This window comes from Triturus cristatus, chromosome 7 (genome assembly GCF_964204655.1).
Source record: "Triturus cristatus chromosome 7, aTriCri1.1, whole genome shotgun sequence".
NCBI lineage: Eukaryota > Metazoa > Chordata > Amphibia > Caudata > Salamandridae > Triturus > Triturus cristatus.
The window spans coordinates 956,814,233-956,835,991 of NC_140590.1; positions in this window are offsets into that span (position 1 = coordinate 956,814,233).

The window sequence follows — 21,759 nt, forward strand, 5'->3', positions numbered from 1 at the left end:
TTCCTTCTATCTGTATTAAAATTTCTCTGAGGAAACATTATGTCCATTCTAAGTGAAAGGATTAAGCAAGGCAATGGTGTCTTTTCGACAGGCTTCCTTTGTTATTGACAGCACAAGCAGGTCATCAATATCCTGTACTAGAGTTGGGCTACATGGCAATTGCAAGGTCTCTGGGTTTTTCTTCAGAATCTGATTGAAGTATGGGGGATTTTCTGTATGCCCTTGAGGAGCACAATACCACACAAGAGTTTTCGTTTGGAATGACTCGACTTCTGAGGGAATTTGGAATAGGATCACAACTGGGTTCAGTACCACTGGAGAGCATGGGACAACTATTTTGTTTATTTTGTGGCGGTCCTGCACTATTCTCCACTTATTATTTGCTTTTTGCAAGGCCATGATTGGAGAGTTACATGGACATCCTCAATGATTGGGGTGATACCAGCTGTTGACTCTGGGGTCAATTTGAAGGGTTGTGTCTGAGGGAAAACTGCACTGGTTCTGAGGGTAATCTTTACAGGCTTTGCATTCTAGATTAACCTTTTCTCCCTGCCGGGGAAATCCAACATCTCCTCTCTGACTGATTCCTTGAGGCTGGGATGTAAATCTTCTTTCATAAGGACAGGGTACAATCTTACTGTGGACTATTGTGATTTCAATTTGAATTCAGCTTCCGCTGCTTGGATCTCTATTTCTACACCATCAGGTGTGCAATAGGTCATGCAGTTGAGCTTCAAAAGATTCATTGAACTCGAATCGCAAATCACAAACTGGTGATGATCTTGAATGGTACCTATTCTCACTGGAACTGGGGCTCAAACCTGATTGGTGAGGTGCCAATTTATAATGCTTACAACTTGCCCTTTCTTTACCGTGAGGGGTAGGTTCTGGACCTCAACCATCCTGAGTAGCTCCGGTGTCAATTAAAAAAGACATAGTGTGTCCATTGACTTCACGTTCCACATACAGACCACTCTGATCTACTTACAGCACTGCTCCAAGTCCACAATCCTCCCCTCAGGAACCGTCATTGGGCCTGTTCAAATCCATGGGACTTTAGAACATGATGGGGAACCGGAGGACGTGAGTTGCAAAAGGGTTCTAATGAGCCTTTGCTTGGGCCTGGAATAGTGTGTTTCCCCTTTGTATCTTATTTGGTATCTGCGGAGCATGGGGTAACCCTAATTTTGACTTTTCGGATAAAATTCTAGGGACCCCTTCCTAAAACATGAGTGTTGTATTCTCTGTCGGAATACTCTGGCGTTCTGTGCTCCAGGTTCTGGTGTTCGGGTTCGGAGGTCGACAGTTGCACTGGGATCTCCGGACCTGATCACCACGGTTTTCCTGGGGCTGCGTGATTGGCGAATAAAGACCCACTTATCCTATCCAACTATGATCTTCTCGTGGTGATTGATATGGACAGATTGGATTTAACATTTGGCGACGATCGGGATTTCGCTAATCACCCGTGCAGCATCCATTCTATGTTTTGGTGGACATATAAGTATTTGAAATTTGGGAACAATTGAAATTGAAACAAGAGGAAAAACGGCCGGAAGATACCTTGATCCTGGTGACAGGTCGTATTTTTCTCTCTATTTTGAGGCTGCGCGTTACTTTGATCAGCAACTGCTCTCTCTCGTGCGTTAGCGCGAGCGCATTCATACGCGCGCTCCTCTCACATGCTCTACTCTCGAACTCTGCTAATTCGACGTCACCGTCATCGGGGAGGTCACGTACGTAACCTTACGTGCCTCCATTTTTGAGCAATTATTCACGCTGGGTCCTAGCGCAGTGGAACGCACTGTAAACGAGGTTAATTTAAGCTACAATCAGCGCGGTGACGCGCACACCTCTTATTTAAAGACTTATAAGCAGCGCATTGAAGATTCTGCACCTTCGGTGATGCGCACACCTGAAAATTTACAGATAAAATGTTAAATAGAACTTGGTGTATATTTCAAGCTTGTTTCTCATTTTAAAAGTATTTGTTATTTTAAAAAAATATATAATTTTCAAGTGAGTTATTTATAAGTCTACAGATGGCCACAATGCAAAATATTTCTTGTCCTCCTCATTTTTTAGCAGAACCTGGTTTAATCAAAATAAAATGGAAACAGTGGTTCAAGGGTTTTGCCAGCTATATAATAGCTTCAGATGGCACAAAATTCGATCCTGTCAGGAAGTTGGCTCTATTATATAATAATTTAGGTTCTGAAGGACAACACATATTTGATCACTTACCTGTTATCACTCAAACTAGTGAGAGTGATTGGGATGTTTATAAAGAGGCAGTTTGCAGACTCTCTAATCATTTTAAAGATGAAACTAGTGTTATAGTGGAAAGGCATAAGTTTTATACTAGACGCCAACTTGAATTTGAGACTATTGACACTTTCTTAACTGAACTAAGAGTCTTAATGGCCACATGCGAGTTTGATGGTAGTATTGATTCTTATTTGCAAGATCAATTAGTAGTCAACTGCTTTAATAAAATGGTACAAGAAAGACTCCTCTGCTGCAGGAATCCCTCGTTAGAAGAAACTTTAGAATTAGCTAGAGGGATTGAGAGATCAGTAGTTGCACAGAAAGAGTTAAATACAAATGAATCCCCTATTGAACCTGTGATGGCTATAGGTGCCAAATCCAAAGGTTATAATTTTAATAAAACTCAAGATGCAAAAAAACAAAATGTTTGTTATAGATGTGGCTCTTCTTCTCATTGGGCCAATGCTAAAAATTGTCCAGCTTTGGGTAAACTTTGTGTCAATTGCAACAAAGTTGGACACTTTTCAAAAATGTGTAAAGTACCTCGTAAGGTTGCTACTATTGAAACTGTTGAAAATGTAGTAAGAGTACCTGATTCTAAAGTTTGTTCCATCAAATATACGAAGAACATTTTTTTAGCAGTTGATGCTGAGCCTTCTGAAGGTGGTCCGTCATGCGACATTTCTATAAATAATATTGATTTACAGGTGACTGTGGATTCTGGTTCGCCGGTTACCTTCATTACAGATGTTCTTTTCTTCAAACATTGGAGTCATTTACATCTACATCGCTTTTGGGGGACATAATATTGATATGTTAGGGTTCTTCTCTGACAATATCAAATTCAAAGACAGATCTATTTTCACAAAAATCTACGTGGCAAAGAAAGGATATAATATACTAGGTTGGAGAGATCAAGGGAAATTTGGGATGGTTCTCAGACCAGGCACTTCCTGCCCTATTTCATTGGTTGACATTCCTAATCCGGACAACGATCTTCAACAGCTTCTGTCTCTTCATAAACCCCTTTTTCAAAATAGACTGGGTTCCGTCCATAACTTTGAACACAAAATTTTATTGAAGAAGAATGCAATACCTGTAATTCACAAAGTACGACATGTGCCCCTCTCGATTAGAGATCAACTTAAACTACACCTGGAAAAGCTAGTCTCGGAGAAAGTTATTGAACCGATAGATTCTTCGGAGTGGATTTCTCCGATTGTCGTGGCCAAGAAAAAGTATACCAATGACATCAGACTCTGCATTGATTTGAGATCATTAATTAAGAATATTTTAGTTGATTGTTTTCCTCTGCCAAAGATCCACGAAATGTTAGCTCGTTTGGGTGATGCTAAATTTTTTTCTTGCATAGATCTTCGATCAGCATACCATCAAGTTGAACTTGCAATGGAATCATGTTCCCTTACTGCTTTTAACACCCCATTTGGTGCTTTTCAATTTTTGAGAATGCCTTTCGGCCTTGCTTCGGCCGCTTCGGTTTTTCAAAAATTGATGTTCAATCTATTTGGGGACTCTAAGAATGTGTTGGCATATCAAGATGATAACTCATCTTCTCCAAAACTAGTGACAAGCATATTGAAATTTTGAGTGATGTTTTGTGCACTCTTGAAAGTAATGGGTTTACAGTAAAAAAAGAAAAGTGTAGGTTTCTTCTTAACAACATTGATTATTTAGGTCACCATATCTCAGACATAGGTATCCAACCTAAATCTGATTTAGTTAAAGCAGTCATGGATAGTCCCACTCCAATTAATAAGGATCAGCTTCGATCCTTTCTTGGACTCTGCGAATATTATTCACGTTTTATAGACAGTTTTTCTTTGCAAACTGAGCCTTTAAGGAGATTACTCAAGAAAGATGTAGAATTAATTTGGAATGAAACCCAGGCTGTGGCTTTTTCTAACTTAAAAAAACAAATTTTGAAAGCCCCTGCTCTTCATTCTTTTAGGGATGACATTCAATCCATTCTCACAGTGGATGCTAGTGGTGTTGGTTTGGGTGCTGTGCTCACTCAATTGGTGGAGGGCGTGGAACATACGATAGGTTTCGCTTCAAGATCTCTTTCTCAATCTGAACGCAACTACAGTACTATAGAGAGAGAAGCGTTAGCTTGCGTGTGGGCTGTCGGACATTTTGAAACATTTCTTTGGGGGAGGAGGTTCCTTTTGATCACTGATCATAAACCTTTGGTTTTTCTTTTGTCTAAAAGTGATCATGATAAACGTAGTCCCAGGTTGGTTAGATTACTCTCAAAAATGTTTGAATTCAATTTTTTAATTAAGCACATTCCTGGAGGGAAAAATACACGTGCTGATTTCCTTTCTAGGTGTCCTTTGTCTGACGAATCATCATTCAATTTGATTGATTAAAATGAGTGTGTAGTAGGCTTAATTGATGGGTTAGTGGTATTGGAAGGGGGCATTACTCATTCTGAATGGATCCAATGCTCCGTGTCAGACAATCTGCAGTGTTTGATTAAGAAATTCATTGTGAATGGTTGGCCACAGGAAAGAATGTTATGTGAAGGTTTAAGACCTTTTCATAAAATCAAAGAGGATCTCACCATAGAAGGTGATATTGTTTTGAGAGGGAATCTTTTAGTTCCTCCTGCTAAATTAAGGCTCAGGTTAATCAATTTTGCTCACCAGGGTCATCTGGTTATGACAGGTACCAAAAAACGTTTAAGACTATTTTATTGGTGGCCTGGGATGGATGTGGAGGTAGAAAATTTTGTTGGTCATTATAATAGTTGTTCTATGTCTGACAAGTCCTTAAAAGTTCGGAACACACCTCTTCACCTTGTTGACTTCCCGGATGGTCCATGGGAAAAGTTAGGCATTGATTTCATTGGTCCCATGTACAATATTGATTCCAATTTAAGATATGCTTTAGTTGTTGTCGAATATTTTTCAAAATGGGTAGAGTGCAAATTTCTTCCCCAACCCTCCACTTTAGCTGTAATTGACTTATTAAAAGATTTATTTCGTCGGGATGGAATTCCTAAGAATTTAATTTCAGATAATGGTGTTCAGTTTAAATCTCATGCTGTTTCACACTTCTTGGGGAATTTAGGAATTAAACATCTGACTGTTGCTCTATACAGTCCGCAAGGTAATGGGATGGTGGAAAGGGTTAACAAGATGATCAAAGAAACTATCCAGCTTGCGTCTGTGCAAGGTGACAACATAAATGAAGCAATTCAAGAAAGACTATGGAGTTATCACAATACTCCCCATTCTGTTACAGGTACACCACCTTTTGTTCTTCTCAAAGGACGTTTTGGGTCGTCTCAGTTGTCCCCTTTCTGGGTTTTGGAACAAACAAATTCTGCTGGTAATTTACCAGACATCAACCAAGTACGTTTATCAGTAGAAAAGGCCCAATCCAAAATGAAAAGGGTTTATGATGCAAATAAAAAGGTCACAGATTTTCATTTTATGTTGGGGGATTTGGTTAAGGTTAGAAGACCCCTTGGTTCTAAAAATGCCAAGTCTAAGTTTTTTCCTACTACTCGCATTGTCAAAGTTTCCAAACATGCAGTTCTGGTTGAAAATGGGAAATAGTGGAGTAAAAGGAATGTGGTTTTAATATAGAATGATGTTCAGCATGAGTCTACTGGGGAGAATCATGTAAATGAACACTTTTCTTCTAATCTGCATTTTTCTAATTGTTCTATTGGCCAAAGTAATATAAGCAGGAATGACAATGTTGTAGCTCAAGATAAGGTTGTTGATGAGTACCTTAATGTGGGTAATGATTCAGATGTTTTGTTTCCAGAAAGAGAAGAGAGTTTGGAGTTTCCACCTTTAGTCCAAGATATTAGAGGTAGCTCAAGAGTCACTCGTGCCCCTCATTACTTGAAAGACTATGTTCTACATTGATGTACTACATTGTTCTAGGATTGATTTGTTGTTTAGTTCTAATGTCAGATTGTAATGCAAGTGCTTGCCTGCTCCCATTTCTTGTGGCATTTACTTGTTGTTATTATTATTTCTTTTGGGTTTGTTATTTTAGTTTATCATCTCTTTATTTGGGAACTTTTGTGTTTGGTGTTTAAGGGGGAAGATGTGTTGTATTCTCTGTCGGAATACTCTGGCGTTCTGTGCTCCAGGTTCTGGTGTTCGGGTTCGTAGGTCGACAGTTGCACTGGGATCTCCGGACCTGATCACCACGGTTTTCCTGGGGCTGCGTGATTGGCGAATAAAGACCCACTTATCCTATCCAACTATGATCTTCTCGTGGTGATTTATATGGACAGATTGGATTTAACAATGAAGCTTTGTACTTGACCATTAAACTGCACCTGGTAAGGATTGTAGCAACATTCCCTCTTCCAGTGGCTGACCGTGTTGCAAATGTGACATGGAGTAGCTTTCTTCAAAACATTGATACAGGGATGTTGAATTCCTATAGCCCAACGCCCAGGACATATTGTTTGGGGACAAGGGCATCAAGTTTTCATGTAAATTTTGTCCTTGGGACAAGTAGGCCAAACCCCTCACAGCACAAACCCTTTGGCTACCAGTTTTCAATACCACAATATTTTATCAGCGAAGGGCACTGTCAGCAGTTAAGGTAATATTTTTGTCCATATGTTAATGCTGTTCAAATTTGTATTTATGATTCATTAATTGAAAGCCTTTATTATTAGGGTAAACGCTCTAAGTAAATGTTGTAAGCTTTGACTGCACTACTGACAGTGGTTCCAGTATAAAAATGTGTACACACGTTTTCAAAGTTTAGCAATATGAGGCTTTGTATAATGCTCCCAGAATGCTCTCTGATTTGATGCAAATATTTGCAGAAGCTTGAAAGTAAGACTGATGATTCTTTGCTTTCAAAATAAAATCTTGATAAAAAAGTTGAAAGCAGGAAAAAAAACATTTCACTAAACTACTGTAAAATTTCAGGTACCATTTCTTTGCAGCATCATTTAGTAAAATGTGTTGATGCATGCTGTATTTCCCAAAATTATTCATACTAGAAAATCAGTGTAACCAGTTTCAATAAGATTATGGGAAACAGAAATAAACAAGCATTGGCAAAGCCAGTAGGTCTGAAATTGGTGGTCAGCTTTTTAGTTTTGTCAATGTGTGACTTGTTTTGGCATGGTCTATGTAAAACCTTATCAGTGTGGGAGATTCTGGGCCCTCACCATTATAACAAACATTGGCAAAAGCAAAAGTTGTTTTTAGTCTCAAAAAGCACACACTGCACACACACGCAGCCGATACAGAGAGACAGAATTTTAATAAATTCAAAAGGTCATGGTCAACGCCAGGCCAAATTAGGGGCCCAATTAGTAAAGAAAGTCTCAAAAGTTCACCCCATGGATATGCCCTTGCATTAAGTGCAGCTATACAGCTTTCGTGATTTCCCAAGAATTTACAGAAGTAGGACGTGAAATAGTAGTCCTAGAAAATATTTGTGAACTGCATTTTAGCATGAGCAAATATGCATGTGTAGATTTGTTCATGCGAAAATCTGAGTGTTTGCAAGCTCACTTTCCCTCCAACCACTTTTTCACAACTCTGGAAGAAGGTTTACATCTGCCATTGTCAGGAGTAAATTTCCAACATTTGTAAGTATGGGAAAAGATTAGAGAAGTATTGTTGAAAACCCTTAAAACATTCAAGTTGGTAGGTTTGCACAGATTCAAAAGGGCATTCTAACCCTGGAACTATTGCTTACCACTACCTTCAACCCCAGTATGTAGATCTGTGGAAACGTGGCAACATAAGGGGATTGCAAGAATTTAAACACTACTATGGTATGAGCCCTGGAATAATCAGAGAGGCTATATCAGAGCTCTTATATAATGAGATTGCTGCCATAATTTGTCTCCACACTACATGGCACCAAAGGGACAAATGGATTTTGTTACAGGACAAGTCGATTTATGAAGCAACCTGCCCCATGGACAAGTAGATATTTTATTAAATTCCACATCCCTGATTGATACTTGTGTTGTTCCCAATCGATCTGCAATGGTTTGGCACCCTAAAATATGTGAATTATATCACTTGTATCAAATAGAAGTTCAACAAAGTTTCTTCAGATAGTTGACACATTCAAAACATGCTTTTTCAATACATATTATCAATTAAACATATTCGATTTGAAATCCTTTATTCATTTTCTTCTTTTCACATTCCATTAAGAACCGTAGCCAATGCGTTTCGTCCTCACAGACTTCATCAGGGCTCTCACTCAGGGAATGAGACTCAGTGACTGTTGTATCCAGTAATTAGTTCAAAAACATTCTGTATATTATCATAGTATCCAATATTCAATTTTTTGGTTCCAATCCAATTGGTGGGTCCTATAGTTGAAGGACCTTGCCACCACGTCCCGCAACTCTGCTCTTTGCTTCTGCTCTGCTTGTGGGTCAGGAAGCAATGGCTACACCGTCAGGTGTGCAATACGTCATGCAGTTGAGCTTCCAAAGCAGGTCCCTTCCTAACAGATTCATGGGACACGAATCGCAAATCACAAACCGGTGATGGACTGGAGTCTTACCCTGAATTCACTGTACCCAAGCCACTTTCGCTGACGCTCTGCTACAACTTTGTTCGCGCAATCATGAACTTCTCCATCTGTCACTTTTGCTTTACCTCTAGCGTGTCACTGCATTATTTTGTGGACTGCAAAATCTCATTAAGGAGCTTCAATGGCCAGCTGAATATCCCCTGTTGTCCTAAACATCTTGGCCCAATTCATCTCTCTCTGTGTAACCTTTGTTTTGAGGTGGGCAATGAGTGTACAATATTTTGCTTTCGCTACTGGCAGTGATGTGTTTGTGTCTGTACTCTTGAAGGTTCTTGAGTGGTCCAATTTAAAGCATGCATGCATTCAGCACACAAGACTTTCCGGATTACCACTTCAAAAAGCATATTTACATCTTCCCACACTACCTTTGGAATAGTGACAATCTGAACGAATTGGGTGTGCCATTTTTCTGGGTTCTCTCTCAGCTTTGAGAAAGAGTTTGTTAAGTGGTAGAGATCTGCTCTGGAGCCGGGAATGTGTATGTAACCTCCCTGCACCTTCCTCAAATGGTATTCTTGTATGATTTTTCTGTATTTTCACTCCCGGTGGTTTCTAACTTCTGTTTCACCTTTGATCTCTCTTTCTTCGACCACTGCTTCCTGAACTTAACCAGATTACTCCATTACTTGATGCATTCAATCAGTTCCTTTACATGCAACGTTAATTAACCCTTTCAATGACAGTGACTTCAAGTCCTTATCACATATAGTCGCCCTGAAATTCTTTAGCAGCTTCTTCCTCTCAGTCATTTTAAAGCCACATTCATCCACCAGCTTCTCCATTCTTGCATACGCCCCACGCGCGCCACTGTTGCGGCTTCCTTACAAAATTGGCTACTTTGTGCTCGCTATAATAACCCAAAAAGCTTGTGCCAACATTTCCCTTCACTATCTCTTCCAACTCCGTTTTCAATTGTGCGATACTGTGTCTCGTTGTGGTGTTTTTTTGGGAGGCTACAGTTGAGTCACTTCCTTCTGCAGCAGGGGTATCAGTGTGCCCCCCCATGACTTCTAAGGGTCGCAACGCTTGGTGAGTCTACAGTTGAGTGGGGAATACTTAGGGCAGGTTGGATTTGGGATGTACTCGTGACTATGGGGTGGAGGGAAGACTCAAACTAGTCAGGGTTGAGATGTGGTAAGGACAGTTTGAGCTGTTGTGGTCTGTGAAACTGCGGTCTCGGTATAACCCAGGGGCACACTGGCCTCAGTAGGTGTTGATGCTGTGATTTAATTCTCTGGGGAGTTTTGAGGTGTTGTCCCTTCTCTCAAGATTACAGTATATGGAAGTAGTCTTGTCCTCAAAAGTTCATCCAAAAAGCGATCGTCGTAATCACTCTCTAGGCCTGTTTCTATCCTAGGGGTGTAATCATGAATAAACCTTTTTGCGAGTCTTAAGCCAAAATCTTTTCCTGTTCTTCTCATGTGCTTCTTGCCACCAGAGGTTTAAAGCATTGAATTGGGTGGGTTTAGGTTGGGCTTTTAAGTCATACATTTGCCTTCTTAAATTCTCTAGTTTTGCTATGTGAAACGTTTCACACAACAGGAATCTTAATTCACCATCCTTCTCTTTATATTGATACCGATATTTGAGCCACACACACGTGTATCCCTTCTTCACCACCACCTCCCTAGCAGGTGTCCCTTTGGGTGGAAATTTCTCCTTCTGATTTGATGACTTCTTCACGGAGATATTCCAATTTTTTCATCTTAAATGTCGGAAATTGTCCCACTTCTCGCTCCTCACACAAACTTCTCTCCCTCACGGAGCTCACGATTCATCCACCACACCAGCACAACCCAGTCAAACATCAACCAATCATAGCACTGTATTGACTTCTGCCAAACTATCGCTGCGCAGCACCCTATGACGCTCTGACACAATCAGCAGTTGATTTTCTTATATTTTTTCAAATTGAAAACTCCTCTTAACTATAATTTAAAATTTGCGAACATTCGTGACAAGAATTTTCAATTCTATTAAGGACAACGGAGGCGAGGATTATGCTTCTCATTTCTTTACTAGAAGCTCACAGCAGCCAATGAAAACACTGATAAAAAACCATGTGACAACCATAGAGTCCCAGGGTATATAAGGTCCCTGTAGGCACATAGAGTCCTCTTTCTTTGTAACAACAGTTAAGTCCATGCACGACCTGTTCTTGAAGGATCACCGACAGATAAGGACTTCTCCAACCAACGAACTGAAAGCCCAACGAGGCCGAACGCTCCAGCTGGATCCCGGTCCAGACAACCCCCTTGTGCGCAGAACACAGCACTATAAACCAGCTAATCACAGCTGAACCATATTCAGATTTACTTGCTGTCAGTACATGAAAGAGAGAAGAACACCCTGTAAAATCCATTCCAGACTGTTTGGTAAAAGACAACATAACCAATATGAGAAAAAAAAAAGGGGGGCGGGAATATTCAGAGCAATGCAAATATATAGCATGATCAAACATATAACATCACATAATACAATGTGTATTTCTGGGTGGGATAATCCTCGCCTCCGTTGTCCTTAATAGAATTGAAAATTCTTGTCACGAATGTTGGCACATTTTTTATTCTATGTCAGGACCGGAGGCTCCGATTATGCTTGTTCAAAGCTGAGCCACCACCATTGAAGCAACATCCACAATAGGTTTATAGTAAAACGCTTTAAATGTATGCTCATTAGACCAGTCAGCTGCACTCATGATATCTGAAAGGCTGACACCTGCCGAATATGCCTTCGAAGCCATGGCTCCGCGGGCGGAGTGAGCCCCAAATTTGGAAATATCAATTCCTGTTTCGCCCATGGGCCAACGCAACCATCGAGACAAGGTAGCTAGAGTCACTGGGCGAAATGGCTTCTGCAGAGCAATTAGCAACTGACCTTGCATATTAGTACGAAACTTCTCAGTACTTACCTCGTAATCCTTAAGACATTGGACAACTCACCGCTTAGGATTATTAGGAAAAGCTGGGTACGTGACAGAAGTAGTGTTACACTTCGTTCTCCTGGACACGGTGAAGGTCACACCCTCTGGGGAAAATCTACGCCCCGCTAAATCCAACGCACGTACGTCAGACACCCGTTTGCAAGAAACCAGACATAAGAGCATAGTTAACTTGGCCGAAAGTTGTTTACGAGACAAGAACCTATTGGACGGCCAGGCCTCCAGAAATTTAAGGACAATAGAGACATCCCACAAGTGAGAATATTTTGGGCAAGGAGGTTTCACCATCCTGACTCCTCTAAGCAATTTACATACCAATGGATGTTCTCCTATGGGCTTACCTTCCAAAGGTAAATGCCCCTCCGATATAGCAGACCGAAAGTTGTTGACCGTCCTGTAGGCTAAACCGGAGGAAGCAATAGAGGCTAGAAAATTGACCACTAAAGACACATGTGCTTTAGAGGGATCCACGTCCCATTGAGCGCACCAATCACACCATCTCCTCCAAGAGGAGCAATATCTTTTGTGGGTGTTGGCCGACCAAGCTTCCTTGATAATGTTGTTAGCCTTGCTTGAAAGGCCCGGGACATTCCATCTGTCCCTGAAACCCACCAAGCTACTAGCGGGAGATGGCCCGATGTCACCAAAGGATGAGGGTTCTGAAGAGGGTCCAGCAATAGGTTCTGTAACCGGGGAAGAAGGATCGGAATCGCACAACTCATGTCCAGCAAAACTGGGAACTATGCCTGAGCCCTCCACAAAGGAGTGAGCAAAATGAGTTCTGCCTGATAAGCCCTTGCTCACGCTAGAACCCTGGGGATCATGAGGAACAGGGGAAACGCATAGCATAGAGACCTCGGCCATTCTTGTAGGAACGCATCCGTGGCCATTGCTTCTGGATCCGGCCTCCAACTGAAAAATTGGGGAACTTGTCTGTTGAGTTGGGACGCAAATAAGTCTATCTGACAAGGGCCCCAAAGATGGATTAGGCTCTGAAACACTCTGGGTAACAGCATCCAATCGCTGGAATCCTGCAGATGACGGGAGTTCCAATCTGCTACCTGGTTGCTGGAACCGGGCAGGTATTCCGCAACCACCGAAATTCTGTTCCGAAGACAGTAGTGCCAAAAGCCTTTGGCGATCTCTGCCAGCATTCGCGATTTGGTACCACCCAACTTGTTGATGTACCGTACCGCCGATATGTTGTCCATCCGGAGAAGGATACAACAATCCGCTTTCTGAGGCGAGAGACATCTGATCGCAAAGGAACCAGCCAACAGTTCCAGGCAATTGATATGCAAATGTAGTTCTTCCGGCGACCATCGACCACCTGTGGACAATGTGCTGCAGCGGGCTCCCCAACCCCACAGGCTGGCATCCGATTCGATTACCACATCCGGTGTTGATCCGAATAGCGCTCGGCCGTTCCAGGCCTCCATGTGATTTAACCACCAGTCAATCTCCAGCCTCGCCTCCTCTGAGAGAGGAATCTGTTCTGAGTAGCTGAGAGCTTTCCGGAGATGGCGGATCTTGAGCCTCTGAAGGCCCGGTAGTGAAGGGGGCCCGGGAAGATCGCCTGGATGGAAGAAGCCAACAGACCCACTATGCGGGCTAACGATCTCAGGGATGTCGTCTGCTTACGAAGGGTAGACCGCAATTCCCGTTTGATGGCCCTGATCTTTGGCATTGGCAGCAAGAGATGACAAGTTAAAGAATTTATCAGAAAGCCCAGAAATTCGATGGACTGCGAAGGGGTCAATATCGACTTCTGCGGGTTGACAATGAACCCCAAATTCTGCAACAGGCTTATCGCCCAATTGAGGTGCGTTTGGACTGTCTGAGGGGAGGACGCCAAAATTATGATGTCGTCTAGATATATTATGAGGCGGACTCCCCGAGCTCTGAGAGACTCCACTACCGGTCTCAGAAGCTTCGTGAAGCACCACGGTGCTGACGACTGACCGAACGGAAGGACTTTGTACTCGTAGCACACCTTGTTCCATACAAATTGACGGAACCTCCGGTGGGGGGGAAAAATGGGAATGGACAAATACGCATCTTTCAGGTCCAATCGGACCATCCAGTCCCCTTCCTGGAGGAGATTGCGTAGCAGATGGATACCTTCCATCTTGAAATGCCTGTAAACAATCCATGAGTTGAACTCTTTGAGGTTTAACACTAATCTGGACCCACCCCCTTTCTTCTCCACTAGGAAGACATTGCTCAGAAAACCATGAGGGTGAATCACGGAGGGCGCAATCGCGCCTTTCTGCAACAAGGACTCGATTTCTGTTGTGATAAAGCTCTGATCTTGTTGGGAAAAAGACAGAGGGAGTGGGCGTACATCTCTAGCCTGTACCCCTGTACGGTCTGCAACACCCATGCATCTTGCGAGATTTCGCGCCAGCTGTTGAGAAAATATCCCACTCTGCCCCCCAACGTCACTTCGGAAGAAGGAATTAGGCTCACCTGAGCTTCCGGTATCATGCTGGTTATTGGAGTTGCCACCAAATCTGCCCCCTTTGCGGAACCTGTTTCGTGCACGTCGAGAGGGATAAAAGTTGGAGGTATTGGAAGTGTTCTCTTGATAACCTCCCCTTTGTTGGCCGCGTTGGGCGCCTTGATTGTACCCCGGCCGAACGAGCGCCCACGAAAGCGTCCGGCCCTGCCAAAAACCGGGCGGAAAGCCCGTTTGAGAGAACCCTGGGCTTTATTTAGCCCACTGAATGTGGCCACAAATTTTGTTAGTTCTTTCAGGAAGGGCTGACCAAACAGGATACCCTGGGCTAGAGGACCCGATTCCGATGTGGACAATTTGGCCAGCCTGGGGTCCAGCTTTAAGAGAATGGACCGGCGCCGTTCTGTCGACAGTGCACAGTTGGCGTTGCCAAGTTGGCACACCGCCCGTTGGGCCCAGCCAATCAGCTCGTCAGGGTCAATTGCAAGGGATGACTCTTTGGCCCTAAAGCCAAGTTCGAGAATCTTTGTTAGTGGCCCTGTTACGTCCAGCAGCTTATCTTGGCAGGACCGCCAAGACCTGTCCAGGCCTTTCTTGGGATCCTTAGAATATTTCTTCAAATAAGTTAGCATTGACGGGTCCACCTCCGGGGTAACCGCCACTTTATCTGCCAGATCAGGCCTTGGGCATTCCAACTGCAGTCGAGCACGCACGTCCGTATCAAACGCCTGACGCAGATGGGACTGGACATAGTCTGCCACTTCTTGGGATGGAAGCCAAGACGTGGAGTTAGGGTGGATAATGTCAGCAGGCTCAAAACTGAGAACTTTGGGTGACGGGGTTGGAACTGAATGCTTCTCCTTTCTTGCCTTCTTGGAAGGACGAGGGGCTTCCTCTTCGTCAGTGGTAGGGTCAGAGGTGGTGCTTTGGCCATTATCCTCCTGAGATATTTCAGTAATTGTGGCCGCTCTACCTGAAGTAGAGCGTTCTTGGTCCGCCATTGACTTAGCCAGTTTAGCAAAATTCGCCGTGTGGGGATTCGCTCTTCCTTTACCCCCAGGTCTAGCTCGGGAACCTGTCGAGGGAAGCCAACCTTGCTGCCTGGCATAAGTACAAAGGTGACGTTTTAAGGGCGCAATTGCTCTCACCAACGCAGAGTTCACAGACTGTTGGACACTCGCGTCCAATGCCTCAACGAGGTCATGCTCGATAGACCCAGAGGGTTCCTCCTCATAATAATAATAGTCCTCCTCATAATACTCAGACATTTTTCACACCAGTGTGCAATCACCAACCCAGGAGGACCGCCTGTGACTCTGTCAAGTCAAACCAGGTAGATAAGATATGCAAATGGAGGTCAGGGGGAGTGTTAACCCCAGGCAAGCCCTAGATCATTCACCACACAGGTGAAGCAAAATAACAGTTAAGGATGTGGAGGGAGGGAGGGCTTGCGAACTCCACTCTAGGCAAAGCCTATGCTCAATTGTACAGCCCCTCTGCATGATACAACAGTAGGGCGTCTGAGGAGCGAAGAAACAAGCGTTTTGCCTGTAAACTGGCAGGAAAACAGGGTCAGAAGCATCCACAATGCTGCTCCGGCGTTCACTCAATGCCCCCAATGACGGTAATGGGCAAATATGGCCGCCGCGCATGCGCGCTGGCCGAGGCTCGCTGAAACAAAAAGAGGACTGCGCGTCACTCAGACGCGCGTCCCCGCTCCTCAAATCCTCCCGCTCCACCAGAGCCCGAAGCCAGCGATGCGAGGGAACCGCTCCGCACTGAAGCGGCAAATCTAAGGCACCAAAGGAATTCGGACACCCCGGTAAGCGCACGCAGTGCGTCCGAGGCCCCGCAAACCTCCAGAGAACACCAGCACCAATAATCCTATGCAGTTAAGCTTATAAGCTTACAACTCACCTCGCAGCAATCGTGCACCAGTGACAGCGTGTACATTCAGCAATTAACGCCAGCAACAAAACGCCAAATAGCAGTTACGCACTATCCAGTAAGAGAAAAAATAAAGGGCACTTAACTGTCTGCAGAGCATCAAAGAAAGAGGACTCTATGTGCCTACAGGGACCTTATATACCCTGAAACTCTATGGTTGTCACATGGTTTTTTATCAGTGTTTTCATTGGCTGCTGTGAGCTTCTAGTAAAGAAATGAGAAGCATAATTGGAGCCTCCGGTCCTGACATAGAATTGTCTGCTTCTTCTAATTAAAGGAATGTCTTCAGTAGTTTTCACCCTCCTGCACAGAAGAATCAACAATCATCTAATTAGTACTTTCACTCATAGGGATATTAAGTCCCTATTCTGGAGCCACTGATAGCGCTTCACAGTACACCTCACCCTAGCAGACAGCTTTACATACCCTTAAACAAATCTCGAGATTACAAATTCTAAAAATCCTAACAACCTAACTGCCACTTTGTACTTCGTGTTCAACTAAAGCAATTGTAGAGCACTGTTATCAAAATTAAAGGAAAAGCATCAAAAAACCAATGATCAGAGTCCCTAAAAGCCTAAAAATCAAAACAAAGTAATACGTAAATTCAAAATCTGACCACTTAATTTCACTGCTCGCTCTCTACTACGAATCTCAGTATGCACCATGTTTGCCTTGGGCTTGATTGCACCTTCTCACATATGTTGATCCCTATTGACAATCATTTTGTTGGCTTCGGGCAGCAGGATCTTCTGCCTCTTTCCAGTCCCCACAGATCAGGATCGGGATATGGACTGAGTAAATTTGAATCTCGGGGCACGGCCATCAGTACTGTTAAGGCACAGTTCTTGAACTCTAAAACCAATTTACGTCTGAAGGTCCAATCAATACTTGACAAATCCAATCAGAACCATCTGCTCTACTATCAAATCTGTCCGTGTGAAACCCACACCTTTCTTTCTTTACCCTCTGGATGTGCTGATTTTCTGAGACTGGGAGTAGTATAGTCCTGATACAGACTTTGGTGCGCCCCGATGCACCCATCTCTCTTGTAAATGGAAATTCAATAGTGCCTTGTCATTTAGTCACAATGGAGTCTGGAAAACGACAGACACGAAAGTCTCAAATTTAAGGTTTACTTCAAAAATATTCAAAGTACAAAGGTACAAATTGCAGTTAGTCAAAAAGAAATTCAAAGAGCTAAGCCTAAAATTACAGAATCATTAACTCGGGAGAGTTCAGGGACGAAACTGACAGAGATGCACCTTCTAAGTATTGGGGAAAGGACTCTGTAATGAAGATGCAGGAATCACGAATAATAGTAATATCCTTTTAATAAGTCGAAGAGCTGACCAGCATACAAACAGTCCTTCTCAATCCCAGTAACTGTCTGCGCTACTCAAAAGATACATTCTGTTATGACACAACACATTCTAATAAGAACACTTAACTATCATCATACAGAATTAAGAACGAGGAAACACACTAAGAATGTAAACACAACACATCCCCCTTTCTCCAAAACGAAAACAAAACAAAAGCAAGAATAAAAACAAATAAAAATAAATAATCATAAATACAAACAAAAAAAAAACTAGAATTGCTAATGGTTAACACCATACTTAATATCTAATGGTTATGAACATTTAAGCGATACTAAACCTACTTATTGGTAACAATGTAATCTTTTAACCAAGAAGGCACCACCCTCTTCCTTGACGAACGACGATGAGAATCTGATTCATCATTCGAAGAAGAGGAGTAAGAATCAGCAAAATCCGAGGATACAGGGTCTTGTGAAGAAACCCCAGTACTAGAACCAGCATTAGAATCTGACATGGTAGCATTTGAACAATTGTCAGGGGTATAGGTAGAAGGAACTTCCCTAGAAATATTAACATCAAAATCATCAGTCATCCAATTATTATGAGCAAGGTTATTCTGGCACTTGGCAACTCTGGTTAAATTCCAAACCCTACCATCACTAACCCGTACAGAATTAAGTAGAACCTCAATTACTTTAATAGGTTCGGAAAATTGAGAAACACCCTTTTGAACCTTGTATGGTTTTTTTATACGTACCCAATCACCTACATTTATAACAACTTCTTTAGTACTGTGTTTCATGTCATAGTAAGTTTTGTTTTTATCATGCACAAGTTCCATACGTGCACTCACCTCTTCCGTGGACCAAGGTTGAACCTTATTTGAAAATAACCACGTGGGAATGGCTTTAGACCTAGGATTTCTCCCTTTCATAAGTATAAAGGGGGAGAATCCAGTAGACTCATTTACAGTAATTCGATAACTCCACACTGTTTTCCCCACTTGAGTTGGCCAATCGAGATTACCATTCAATGATAATTGAATGGTGTTTTTTAGAACCCTATTGAATCTTTCCACCACTCCATTGCCACTAGGGTTATAGAGTGAAGTAGTTTTATGTGTAATACCTAACTTTTTGAAATACATGGTAGCTTTTAACGATAGAAACTGTACCCCATTATCAGTAAGTACATATGAAGGAATACCCTCAGTTACAAATGCTTCGTCCAAAAATAGTAGAACCGAATCCGTATCTGCACTTTCAACAATTTTAACAACTGGCCACCTAGAAAATAGGTCAATGAGGACAAGTAGATAACAATGAGAACGATCCCTTTTACTAATAGGTCCCATAATGTCAATTGCAATGCATTCCCACGGGTTTTTAGGAATGAAACCTTTAGCCATAGGAGGACGGAAGGTTTGCAAGATTTTATCTGAAGAGGAACAAAGAGTGCAATTTCTTACTACTCTCTCAATTTGGGAATCAAAAGCTGGCCACCAAAACAATCTCTAAACCAATGACTTAGTCCTTACAATTCCTGGATGACCCTCGTGACATAAATCCACAATTCCTTCTCGTAAATTTCCTGGAGGAATTATTCTCTCACCCCTCAGAAGGGACTTATGAGAAATAGATAACTCAGACCTAACTTCCCAATACGGTCTATAATCTGCATTCAATAATTTTTTATCCTTGGGCCAGCCATTAATAATAAAGGAAATCACAGCTTGGAGAATGTTGTCTTCCAAATATTCATTGTCCCACTCTTCTCTAGTGAATGCAGGAAAACCCTGATCTTGTACAAAGGCAATATGTAATTCATTCCATTCACTGTTTTCACATTGTTCCAACATCAAAGGCATTCTTGATAGAAAATCTGCAACCACATTACTTTTACCCGGTACGTAAACAACCTTATATAAAAAAATTTGCATTCTCATAGAGATCCTAGCTAATCTTGCTGAAGCAGTGATAGCACCTTCTGTAGTTAAAATCTTAACCAGAGGCTTGTGGTCACAGCGAAGAACGCATGGTTTCCCCCAAATAAAAGATTTGAAATGCCCATGCACACGCTAATGCTTCTCTTTCTATTATTGGATACTTCTCCTCACAAGGTGACAATGACCTGGATGCGTAAGCTATAATATTTTCTTTGCCTTGGTTGTTAACTTGTGATAAAACTGCACCAAGACCCTTGTTACTAGCATCTGTGGTAACTACACTATTTAATGAGGGATCAAAACTATGAAGTGCAGTTGCTTTCGCTATAGCTTCTTTAATGACTTTAAAATCCGTGTCACAATCTTGTGACCACACAAAGCTACTGGTTTTTTTTAACAGTTGACGAATATTGTATGTTTTTGTGGCAAAATTTAACACATATTTTGAACAAAACCCTGCAATGCCTAAAAAGGATCTAACATCATCCTTGCTGGACGGTGTAGGTGCTTCAAAAATAGCAGAAACTAAAGAAGGTTTGGGTTTCACCCCCTCTTCATCAATAATATGACCCAAATAGGTCACACTTTTTTGTGCAAATTTGCATTTCGAATGCTCAACAGTAAGACCATTACTTTGCAATATGCTTAGCACTTTTTTTAGCCTAGCCATATGTTCTTCCTCATCACAGCCAAAAACAAGATTATCATCTTGAAAAAACATAACGCCTTGCTCCTCCTTGAAAAGATGCAGCTGAAGCCAACCCGAAAGGCATGCGTTTATATTGAAAACACCCAAAAGGGGTGATAAAAGATGTAAATTTCATAGATTCTGGGGACAAGGAGATCTGATGATACGCAGATGACAGATCTATGGTCGAAAACCATTTTGCATTGTTTAGATTAGAAACCATTTCATTAATTTTTGGTAACGGAAACCTGTCCACTACAATATTGTTGTTCAGGTACCTTAAATCTACACAGAGCCGAATTTTTCCGTTACCGCGTCTTGCTACGGCGATCGGAGAAACCCAGTCTGAGGCCTCGATCGGTTCGATAATATTATTAGACACCAATTTATCCAATTCCTTACTGACTTCCTCCCTTACCAAAATAGGAATATTCCTGCATTTGTGTACTTTGGGAGAAGCACCTTGTTTTAGAATAATTTTGTGCTCAAATCTTTTAAGGTTACCTAGTACACTACTAAAAACATTTGGAAATTTCTTTAAAATGTCATTGCTCACTGCCTTACTGTCATCAACAACCAACACTTGTTCTCTACTGTTGGGGTCCAAAATTATATGTAACTGTTTTTGGTCAAACCATCCGAGAACTGGTGGTCCCTTTTTTGCAAAATATAATTTCCCTCTGCACTCTCTTCCTTTGAACTTGAAAACAAACCAACGATAACCAAGAAGATCAATGGTTTCTCCACCATACCCTTCAGGGTGAATGTCAGGTTCCAATAACTGTGCACCCACCTTTTGTATAAACGAAGATTTCCATAATTCTTCATTTATGATTGTGAAAGGTGAGCCTGAATTTGCATAGATTTTGATATCTACACCACCAATATCCATTAAACAAATTGGTTTGTTAACCATGGTTCCCTCATCAATATTTAGTACTAATTTATCATGTAAATTCATAACCAAATCACCCTCATTTCCATTTTCCTCAGTCTCACTTGCACCTTGACTGTTTTCATCCGAGTTGTTGACAAACCTAACACTATTTTTACGTCTTCTACAGGCTTTAGCAAAATGACCCTTTAGCCCACAATTAGTACATTTGAATTTAAGTGCAGGACAAATTTTGTTATCAGCAAGATGTTCCAAACTGTTGCATCTGTAACATTTAGGTTTAGATCCACTAGAGGGTGCATACCTAGTAAAAGCAGGTTTAACATTCAAATTCCCTTTTTTTTTTTCATTCACATTGACTTTACTTACAACATCAGTAATACTATTATCCTGTTTGAGAACATTTGCACATCTGCCAGAAATTTCTGCTTTACGCACAATAGCGAGAATATCATCCAAAGGTGCATCACCATTTATCCAAAGTCTATCCTGTATAGTGGGGTTAAAGGCATGCATTACTATTTGGTCTCTTATTAATTCATCTTGTAACACACCAAATCTGCAATCTAAAACCATTTTTTTAAGATCCGCTAAGTAATGATCAATACTTTCGTCCTTATTTTGCTTCCTGGAAAAGAATTTATAACTAGTAACGCCAATACAGACCTTAGGCGCAAAATAAGTATCCAAATGAAGTTAAGTCAAAGCATATACATTCAGGT